General features: G+C 31.5%; 1 long non-coding RNA gene across 1 annotated transcript; it reads left to right on the plus strand.

Moving 5' to 3' along the window:
• Positions 1 to 4,082: 4,082 nt before the first annotated feature.
• LOC145100451 (uncharacterized) lies at positions 4,083 to 5,722 on the plus strand. The gene is made up of 2 exons (XR_013705054.1): positions 4,083 to 4,518; positions 5,032 to 5,722. It is a non-coding gene; the product is annotated as an uncharacterized LOC145100451 (long non-coding RNA).
• Positions 5,723 to 12,351: the final 6,629 nt, after the last annotated feature.

The following is a 12,351-nucleotide window of genomic DNA, read 5'->3' on the forward strand; positions in this document are numbered from 1 at the left end:
CTCTTTATTTTCCGCATTACTTGCCACTTGACGATTCTGAAACTCTGTTTCAGTATTTTCAACAATTGGACTCTTCAAGTCTAAAGTTCACTGGATTTTTTTCACTTTCTTTAACTTTAAAAAATATTTAATGTTTACACCTTAATTTTCAGCATCGTTATTTAAAACATATCAATAGTTTTTTTATTAATACATATTGAATTACTTACTTATTCACTATATCGTTTGTATTTATGTAAAAATGTTTAATGTTTACACCTTGATGTTAAACTTTTATTTTAATAAACTCTCACAGTACACGGGTCTTACACCTAGTTGCTAAATAAAAATAGAAATACGGATAAGGTTTATTATTGAAATGGATAGTCATTACAAAAAGAAGAACATCAATAAATATAACTAAGAAGGTTAAATAGAGGCCAAATATACGATAAGCTAAAATGTATTATTATGCTATCACAGTAAACTAGAAAAAATGTTTAAAAACTTTCTAATTTGATTAAAAATATAAAATATAAATGGTTAATTTGATATATAATGATTTTTGGACAAGTCCATATTTTCTACCATTAATTTCATGAGATATTATGAAATTGAATATTTTCTAAGAATTAGGGGTTTCGATTTCACGATTTGGAAAGTTGGAGAAATTTTTATTTAAATTTGATGATTTCTTTACATTACTCTGGGAAATTAATGGTGGTTGAGGTTTCTCTTATTACTGGTATGGGTATATGCAATGTTTTAAAAACCGGTTTTTTAGTTGAATTGATATGGTTTCTGATTCCCGGTTCAACCGGTGGTTCGACCAGTTTCTATAACTTTTTTTTTTTCATATTTTCTTACACATACATACATATATAAATCATGAATTTTACGTTTACAAGTTAAAACATTAAAAATATACATAAAAATAAATTATAGATCAATCCAAATACATTAAAATAACACATAACAATAAGTTTTAGTGTTTTACATCAATTCATATACGTCAAAAACAAAATAAAGTATAATATCGAAATAAAATATAGTTTTAGATGAATACATATACATCAAAAAACTTTATAACAATTACCATATGTTTTTATTTTGAGAAAATTAAATAGATTTGAAAATATCATCAAATTTTATTAAGCAAATAGTTCTTGTCCATTTTATTTTGACCGGTTCAACCGGGTTTTTTCTGAAAACCGACCGGTTCAATCCGGTTTAAAAATCGACGTAAAACCGATAATAGTTATAATGTTTCCTTCCTGGTTCCCGATCCAACCGATTCGACCGGTCGGTTCAAACCGATTTTTAAAACATCGGGTATATGGATGCTCGATTTGATAGACACATTGGTGGCTTGAGTGTATTATATGAGTATTTTAATATAAGTTTATTTTGCTTGAATTTGATAGACACGATGGTGTTTTGATTACATTTGACCGACAGATTGGTGGTTTGATAATTGTGATAGACATAGTTTGTGGTTTGATTGGTGTTCATGTTATGCTTGTGACTTTTTTATTTTTTTTTATTTTTTTATTTTTTATTTTTTAATTTTAATTTTAGTAGTCATGTCTACAGATTTTGGAGGATTTATGTTTAATTTGAATTTTATAAGATTGTTTATATTTTTTATAATTGTTTAGCAAGTCGATTTTGATACTTTATCTAGAAGGAACATTTTATCTGACACAAAATAATGATTAAGGATAAAATGATTATTTTTATCGGTTACAACGCATATTATCTAGAAGGAACATTTTATCCACCTCATATTATATTGAATAACATAATTGTTGATCTAAGTGATAATCTTGGAATTATCTCTCTCCAACATATCAAATATAATTGCATATTTTGCAACTTTCTCATTAAAGGAAATGAAATAAAAAAAAAATTAAATTACCTCCTACTTTTTATACTTACGATTATTCTTACCCACTAAATTTATGACAAATCACCATTCAATTTAATATATTCATCATATAACCTTAATGAGTTAGTTAAAAAAAATATAAAATGATGACACTTATCATAATCTTATTGGATAGAAATATTTATAGGCATAAAAAGTAGAAATCAATTTAATTTCTCAAAAAAAAAATCACATAAGTCAAATAAACATAATTTTTACCATAAAAAATCAATCTAATAGACTAAAAAGAATATCATTTTAAACAATATTGACAATAACCAAAACAGATGAATATCAATAACAAATATTAACAAACACCCATAATAATAAAAACGATTAAATAACAACAAAACAAATCAAAATCGAACGAATGAAGAAAACAACGAAAAATTACCAAAACATCAATGAGCATAAACCAAAAAATTGAGCTTTTATATTACATCTATATTACCAAATAAATAAAAATCTTTATGTATCAACATGTCAATTTTCTAAAGTCTATTTATTTTTTCAGTTTTATTTTTAAACTGACATGTGATAGCCTTACAAATCTTCCTTTAATTAATTTGCTTTTTACTCTATTAATTTCCTTTTAAACTTTTTAAATTAAGTTTTAATGGATCAAGATTACAGTTACACCTCATGATTTTAGCCATGATCTTAGCTCCCATTTAACATATGTTAATACTCTTGATTATTTTTTTTCCTCATTTTTAACTAAATTTACATATTGATTTAAACCTTTTTGTTAAACGGCAAATCATCTTTCGATAAAACAATTTTCAAATTTAATCAGTTTACGTTTAGATTTTACAAGCTCCAAAACCATCAACAGTGTTAGATAATGATAATAATTAAAGTAGAAAATAAATAAAGAATTCATCCTAAAAATTACCTATAAAATCTCGATTCCCCACAACTTAATCTAACTTTTTCATAATACCATTTGGTGCTAAAAGATTTTGGTTCCATATAATTTTTTTTTCTATTCGAGTCACTGTCATTGTTACAGATATCTTTAATATTTATATTTTTAATTAAATGTTTTAATATATTCCTGTTTTAATGACATTTGGTGTGTAAATTTAATAAAATACATTACTAATAAACATTTCCAATTCACAATAATATACTTTCACAGTATTTAGTCATATTTTCGTATTTTAGCAATATAGTTTGATTTTCTATATTATCGATCTGTATATTATATGAATCTCTAACCTAGTAAATTGATAAATAAAAGCAAAGACAAATAGAGTTTATTATTGAAAGGAAAATTTAATTAAATAAAAGGACAACTATAATTATAACTAGAAGGTTTAAACAGAAGCCGAGAATAAAATAAGCTCATATATTTTATTATGCTATATATTAAACAAGAAAAAATCTTTAAAAACTTTTGTAATTTGATTAAAATATATAATATAAATGGTTAATTTAATATATATTGAACTTTTTTTGTAATGCATCCAAAATAATTACTACATTTCGGTGATTAAAATCCCCACCCCACCCCACCCCACCCCACCCCACAGAGAGAAAAAGGACAAAACGTAATATCAAATCAAATTACGCAATCCCTTTCTCTCATCCCTACTGCTTTTTATGGAAAGCGACCGAACCTTTATCTCATTTCCGAATTAAATTGATTGTGAGAATTCACTTTAAAACTAAATTAGGATCATGATTAGCATTTCAAACACTTTGTTAAATTATATAGGGTTTATCTTGCCGCAAACTTATTAGGGATTCCACGATGAGATCTTGATATTTCTAATTTGAAAATGATAAATGGTTATAATATTAAATATTTGAAGTAAAAATGTCAAATTACAAAAAGGAGGATGAACAATATTAATTGTTTACTGCTAAGACTCATCTCAACTTTAATATTTGCTCTAGTACAGGGGGCAGGCACATTATAATACTGCATGGCACACGTTATAATACTGCATGACACACGTTTATCATCTTACTCCTATGCACTTCCTTGTATAAACCACCACCAACCACAATCCAAAGGGGACAAGGACACCTTTATCACATTGCCTACCTGAATTAATTGTTGATGTTAGTATATGTGAGGGTTCTCTTTTGTAATTATCAATAGTTAGAGGTAGTTTATATATTTAGTCCTAAATAGTTAGGTTATTTTCCAATTGTATTGTATTTTTGTTGTACACACTTTTCTTATCAACAAATGAGTCAACAACCTCCAATCTTCATCTTCTTGATCGATTGATCCTTATACATGTTAGCTAATATGGTATCAGAGATTTAGGATTCGTCATTAGCTCCATATTTTTAATCAATCATCCACAAAAGACATCCCCAATTGAATCTCCTTCACATAGATTTCCGACATTCACTCCTGCATCTCTTCTTCCCCAAACATAAAATCGAAACCATTGGCAAACAACATTTGTTCCTGCTCATCCCTCGATCAACATAACCGCTATATCAAAATCGGCTTCTCAAAAATTCATATTTCAACACAGATTATCCATTACTTTCAGGCGTCTCAAATTTCGAATAAATATTACAACAAGATTGTCTACTTTTCTTTTCAACAATCAATGCATTCTTTGGCAAAATGCATCATGCATCTCATGGTAAATTTTCTTTTCCAAAAGACTACCTATTTTGAGGTTAAGAATCAGGGCACCTAAACCTATGATTATTCTCATCTTGAAGCCCTCTTGAATCATCACAAAAGCTTTGTTAGTAATTATCAAATCGATTTGGTTGTTCTTGAATCAGAATCTCAATCTCATAAGCATCTCAATTTCACAATTTAGATTGAACTGGTAATAGAGATTTTACAATCTCTAAAGCCATCTTCTTTGGAATTGGTCAATATTCTTTTACGGTCTAAGTAATTATGTCATAGTATACAACAAATATCTATGCTTCTATGGAGCAATTACACAAGAATCATGATATGGTGCAACAACACATGTTCAAGTACACTGCCAATTCTGATGTAACAGATGCATATTATCTTATGGAGCTTGATATGGGCATATTTAGCTATAAAATTCATGCATTATCTTAATACTTTATGTTGTTTTTGTCTCATTTAATGAACAAAACGTGCTTAATTAGTTTAGAATTTCATTTTTCAGCAACAATGACATGCTCAGGTGGAAAAGGAAGCGGAACTAGCGATTGGAAGCTTGGATCTTGGATTTTGAAGAAAGAAGGATGTTGCTGGACAACTTGACCCCTCGTCAGTGTTTTGGCCATATCTCATGAACTGTAACTCCGATTGACAAGATTCAAAATGTTCTGAAAACTAGACATAATTTCGGATGATTTTTGTGTTTTGAGAAAATGCTGATTGCAAACGGACTTGACGAGTAGGCCATAAACTCGACGAGTCACGTCGAACTTTCGCGATTCTGGACGCGCTGACTTGCCGTACACGGGTTTTAAGTGACGGACTCGCCGATTAGGTCACTGGACTCGACGAGTCACCTCTGTTTTGTGAAAATCTATATAAAGGGCATTCTTGCCTGATACCCTAGCATATAGATGAACCCTTGGAGGCCAATTGTCGACTAAAGGTGTTGTTGGAGCATGGGAAGCTAAGGAATCAACCCTACATTCAATTTTAAGGAGAATCAAGACAAAATAAAGTTTATTCTTTACCTAATCTCTTGTTTGAACTATGTTTTTACCAATTGATTTCGTTTTTGAGCTTGTTTTTGCTGTAATCATGAGTTAAAACTCATACCTTCTGTTTAGGATAGATGATTTTGTGATTATGGTTTGATTTTGTGGTTGGATTAATTTAATTTGGTGAACTTTGTTTTATTAAGCTTGTTAAAAACCCTTATGCATTAACCATAACTATTCTCTGTTAATTGCTAAGTAATTAAGCTGCATGAACATCTCTTAATTGCTTATCTCATATAATTTATGTGAACACATTGCTATATGCCTAGGAATAGTGAATATGAAACTAGGATTAACTAGATAATGGGTAAATAATAAATTAATGTGTGAGCTTGTGTGATACACCATCAACAAGAGGTTAATTGAATCACCAATTTAATTAGCTAATTACAAGTCTTATTTAACCCGAATCAATAAAGTAGGAAACTCATTGGTTTAATCAACTGATCACTGCTTGAATTAATTTGTTTTCTAAGGATTAGTAATAACGAACGTGAACCTAATCACACTAATCGGTAGCCAATGCCAATTAATGCATTGCACTTGTCATAAAATCAACCATAGGAATAAATTATTCGAACCTAAACAGAAGTCTCCTTAATTATTGAATTTAGTTGATTTTTATTTGCTTAGCTCTTAGTTGCTTAGTTTAAGTTTTAGTTAATTGTTTAAGTTTCTAGTCTTGCAAAACAAGAGAATACCCTCTTTCTATTACTTGTTTTATTTAGATAATATTAGCATTTATTTTAATTGTTTACGGTTCCCTGTGTTCGATACCCTACTTACCTGAACTAAACTGCTAATCGATAGGTACACTGTCTTTCGTGTGTTTGTCTTTGTGTTTAAGTTAGTAGGATTAAAACTAGTGCATTTCACACACATAAAGTTTTTGGCGCCGTTGTCGCGTAACGGTTCTAAATAGTTAATTTTATTTGCTAATTGCTATCATATATTTTTATTTTTTTTATATAGTTTAATTTTTTATTTATTATGTATTTTCCAAATCTCGATGCTTTTGATACTTTTCTTGGGGAAGTAGTACAGGAAATTGAGCAAGAAGATGAGGAGTGTGGATCGGATGAAGATTTGAAGAAATTTGATAGATGGTTAAATAACATCTTGTCTAACGATCAAGAACAATTTGAGTCACAAGAGCTAGATTTACAAGATGAAGAATTTAATCCAGAAAGAGATTTGGAGGAGTTGGAAAGGTTGCTAGCAGAGAGGTCGGACGAAGAACAAGAACAAGCTGAATTGTAGGAACCAAGTCATGGTTTGACCATTACCACGACATGCCCCCCTGTATTTCCGGTTTGTGTTTCGAAGCATGGGGTGACATTTCCAAAGTTGGAGAAAGTTCTGAAGCGCGGTCCATTTTTTATTAGTATCTGACCGGTTCCAACCCTTGTCAAGATTTTTGGTTTTATGAATTAAAGCTCGTTTGGCCAATTTTTGAAGCAAAGAGTCGAATTTTACAAATTGATCCAAAGAAAATATTTAATGCAATAGATGGATGGGCATCAAATTTATTAGAAGTTTATTAAGTTGGGAGTCCAGCTAAAGACTCGCACAAAAAGAAGCGCTTGCGGGAGGCAACCCGTCATTAGAGTTTGTTTTTTTTTCTTTCTAAACTTCTAGTATTTAGGGATAATTTAGGATTTTTATTTTGATGTTTCTTTATTACTTGGTATTTGTTTTTGATCTTTTCAGAATATAGGGTGAGGGATAGAATGAACGAATAAAGCGTGAGGAAATAAAGTGAAGGGTCGAGTCGTAGATGAGAAGATTAGAAGATTTGAGTGATTTTATAAGTCCGATGGTTTTAACGGTTAAAAAGGAGTTTCGTCATTGAAGAATATAAGGAGGTGTGTTACCTTAATACCCTCTTTGACCTCAAAAATAGACCTGAAGCAGAAAGAACAATTTGCACGATCAGAGCCGAAAAGTTGTCGAGTGCACCCTTATAACTCGACGAGTTCCAACAAAAATTCACGATTTCTGCCCATATGACGATTCAACTCGGCGAGTCTCCACATAAAACTCGACAAGTTGCTCATTATTTTATCTTTGAGTCGACGATTTGATTCACTTCAAGGCGACAATTGGCTATATTTTTGAAGACCATTTCTAGGCGATTCCAAGATGCTTTTTTGCCACATATTTAGAGTTGTGAACCACACGAGATTTGACGCCCAAAGCATGGATGCGCTGTTCTCATGCCAAAGTCAGCTGAAGTTGGAGCTTTACATGAAGAAGATCAACCTCGCGACTACTATCCCAGGGGAGTTTGTTCCAATTCTCTCTTTGCTTTTATGTTTTTTTTATCATGCGTAATATGCAATGGGGGCATTGCATAAATTAAGTGTGGGTAGGGGTTGGTTACATTAGTTAAAATTTTAGTTAAATTTTGAAAATTTTGAAAGTTTGTTACATTAGTTAAAATTTTAGTTAAATTTTGAAAATTTTGCATAAAAATTGGTAGGGCTAAATTAGAAAATTTTGGTAAAAGCAATTAGGGTTCATGCTAGTATTATGTTCGATGATTCTTTGAAGACCCAAATGTTTAGTTGAGTTTATACACGTTATAATGCATTTGTGGCCCCCTTTATTCTAGTGAAATCATGGGACAAAAACACAACCTCGCTTAGTTTGAGGGATGCAATATGTTTAGCACCGTGTACTAGAAATGTATCCAGGAAAATTTTATCTTTAACCAATAAAGGTTGAAGTTGAGCGCCCCTGCTTAAGCATGTAGGTTTTCAGTGAAAAAAAAAGTGAGTTACATGTGAAAAAAAAAAGAAAAAAGAAAGAGAGAATTACAAGAAAAAGTTGTAAGAATTTTGGAGCAGTCAAAAGTGAAGATCAAATGATCAAAGTTCTGAAAAAAAAAGTGAAGATACCAAAAATTAAAAAGATGGTGAAATATCAAAGAAGTGAAGAATTCCAAAAGAGCTCCATAGTGGTATCGAAAAAAAAGTTGTAATTTTCTAGATTATGTATGCCTGGGTTGCTTGACCAAAAATACTTTGAGGTTAAGAAGTTTTCTGCGGATGGATTCGGAGGGATGCATAAAATGAGCGTTGTTCAAAAGAAGTGAGCAGATGTTTATGAGGATTGTGAGTATTTAGAAGTAGGGGGGTCCTTAGGAAAAATTTTAGACGCAAATGCATGCATTGCGGTCTTGGCATAATGGATGGGTTTGATTAGAATTATTTTATGTAATGCTAGTATGCTAAAATCTAGTTTTGCTTGGGGGCAAGCAAAAGTCAAGTGTGGGGTATTTTGATATGGGCATATTTAGTTATAAAATTCATGCATTATCTTAATACTTTATGTTGTTTTTGTCTCATTTAATGAACAAAACGTGCTTAATTAGTTTAGAATTTCATTTTTCAGCAACAATGACATGCTCGGGTGGAAAAGGAAGCGGAACTAGCGATTGGAAGCTTGGATCTTGGATTTTGAAGAAAGAAGGATGTTGGTGGACAACTTGACCCCTCGTCAGTGTTTTGGCCATATCTCATTAACCCTAACTCCGATTGACAAGATGAAAAATGTTCTAAAAACTAGACACAATTTCGAACGATTTTCGTGTTTTGAGAAAATGCTGATTCCAAAAAGACTCGACGAGTAGGCCATAAACTCGACGAGTCACGTTGAAATTTCGCGATTCTGGACGCGTTGACTTGCCGTACACGGGTTTTAAGTGACGGACTCGTCGAGTAGGTCACTGGACTCGACGAGTCACCTCTGTTTTGTGAAAATCTATATAAAGGGCATTCTTGCTTGATACCCTAGCATATAGATGAACCCTTGGAGGCCAATTGTCGACTAAAGGTGCTGCTGGAGCGTGGGAAGCTAAGGAATCAACCCTACATTCAATTTTAAGGAGAATCAAGGCAAAATAAAGTTTATTCTTTACCTAATCTCTTGTTTGAACTATATTTTTACCAATTGATTTCGTTTTTGAGCTTGTTTCTACTGTAATCATGAGTTAAAACTCATACCTTCTATTTAGGATAGATGAGTTTGTGATTATGGTTTGATTATGTGGTTGGATTAATTTAATTTGGTGAACTTTGTTTTATTAAGCTTGTTAAAAACCCTTATGCATTAACCATAACTATTCTCTGTTAATTGCTAAGTAATTAAGCTGCATGAACATCTCTTAATTGCTTATCTCATATAATTTATGTGAACACATTGCTATATGCCTAGGAATAGTGAATATGAAACTAGGATTAACTAGAGAATGGTTAAATTAATGTGTGAGCTTGTGTGATACACCATCAAAAAGAGGTTAATTGAATCACCAATTTAATTAGCTAATTACAAATCTTATTTAACCCGAATCAATAAACTAGGAAACTCATTGGTTTAATCAACTGATCACTGCTTGAATTAATTTGTTTTCTAAGGATTAGTAATAGCGAACGTGAACCTAATCACACTAATCGGTAGCCAATGCCAATTAATCCATTGCACTTGTCATAAAATCAACCATAGGAATAAATGATTCGAACCTAGACAGAAGTCTCCTTAATTATTGAATTTAGTTGATTTTTATTTGCTTAGCTCTTAGTTGCTTAGTTTAAGTTTTAGTTAATTGTTTAAGTTTCTAGTCTTGCAAAACAAGAGAAAACCCTCTTTCTATTATTTGTTTTATTTAGATAATATTAGCATTTATTTTAATTGTTTGTCGTTCCCTGTGTTTGATACCCTACTTACCTGAACTAAACTACTAATTGATATGTACACTGCCTTTCGTGTATTTGTCTTTATGTTTAAGTTAGTAGGATTAAAACTAGTGAATTTCACACACATCAGAGCTAATGTGTAAAAATCAAGAGTTTGTACAACAACTGATGTCGGGTTCTATTAGTACACTTGAATTTTCGTCCTCCTCAAGTAATACATGGTTGTTTGATTATGGTTGTTGTAATCATATGACAACATGCGAAGACTTATTTATCAATAAATGCTCACAATAGTCATTCCGTTCGGTTTCAATAGCCGATGGAACACGATTACCTGTTGCAGTTGGTGGACATATCTCGACTTCTCATTTTTCATTACCTAATGTTGTTCATGTTCTCAATCTATCTCTTAGCCTTGAATCTGTTAGCCAATCATGTGACTCTGGTCTTCATGTTCTTTTCACTCCTTCTAGGTGTCTTGTGCAAGATCCAAAGGCTAAGTAGACATTTGGAATAGGTCGGAGAGTAGGCAAGATGTATAAAGTGGTCTATCTTCGTCTTTCGGCATCATCTCTAAATTTTGTAGTTGTTACATCAAGTCCTTCTCCCTTTTATATGTAGCATTCTCTCCTTGGTCATATCTCTATATCTAGACTTAAACTTCTTGCTCACTCTGTTGTACTAGGTGACATTAAAACTGAAGCAGACTCTTGTTTGTCGTTTCAACATGGAAAACACCATTCTCTGTCGTTTACAGAAAATGACTCTACTTTTTCAATAACTTTTGATTTAATTCATTCAGATGTATGGGGTTCTGATATTTGCATATTTATCTATATTTTATGTTGGATTTTTATCATTTATTGGCTAATTAATTGCATATTATGGACAAAAGATATTTAATATTGTTCAAATTATATTTTCAGTCCAAAAAAGATGCTCGGAAGCAAAAGGAAGCAGGAGATATGAACGAAAGCTCGGGAACGAAAGAAAGAAGAAAAAAAGGCTTAACTCTGAAGCTACTCAGCGAGTAGGGTCGTTTACTCGACGAGTAGACGCGAAGGTTCGTGAAGCAATACGTGGAGTCCTTGTCGTACACAGATTCCTCAAGGGGGACTCGACGAGTCAGTTTTCTACTCGACGAGTAGCCCTGGTTTTGAGAAAACTATAAATAGACTTCACAAACCCGAATTGAGGATTTTTCTAGATTTTTTGGTGGAACACATGGCGATCAAGGAAGCCCTTGGAGCTCTGGAAAACGTTGAAGAACCCTAATCCTTCATTCTTAAGAGATTAAGGCACTTTAGATTTAATTTTCCACTTTACCTTTGAATAGAATTATGTGAGGTTTATTTGAATTCATTTTTAAGCTTTCATACACTGAAATCATGAACTAACTTCGTTAGTTTCTGTTTAGGGAGGATAAATTTTCTCCTATGGTTTAATTTACTCTTTTGATTAATTGTTAGTTGGTGATATTGTTAAATTAAGCTTGTTAAAGACCCTTATGCATTAACCATAACTATTTTCTGTTAATTGCTAAGTGATTAAGCTGCATGAACATCTCTTAATTGCTTATCTCGTATAATTTATGTGAGCACAATACTATATGCCTAGGAATAATGAACATGAAACTATGATTAATTAGAGAATGGGTAAATTAATGAGTGAGCTTGTGTGATACACCATCAACAAGAGGTTAATTGAATCACCAAATTTAATTAGCTAACTACAAGTCTTATTTAACCCGAATAATTAACCTAGGAAATCTATTAGTTTAATCAACTGGCCATTGCTTGAATTGGTATGTTTTCTAAGGATTAGTAATAGTGAATGTGAATCTAATCACCAGAGTCGGTAACCAATAATAATTAATCTATTATATTACCTTAAAAATTAACCACAGGAGTAAATGAGTTGAACCTAAACAGAAAACATTTTTGATCATTGAATTTAGTTTGTTTTTACGTGTTTTCAGCTTTTAGTTGAGTAATTAAGTTTTAGTTAAGTTTCTAGTCTTGCAAAACTAGAGAAACCCCTATTTTCTATTACTTGTTTTTAGTTAATTCT

Source organism: Lactuca serriola, chromosome 4 (genome assembly GCF_051521515.1).
Source record: "Lactuca serriola cultivar US96UC23 chromosome 4, Lser_US96UC23_V15, whole genome shotgun sequence".
Lineage (NCBI taxonomy): Eukaryota > Viridiplantae > Streptophyta > Magnoliopsida > Asterales > Asteraceae > Lactuca > Lactuca serriola.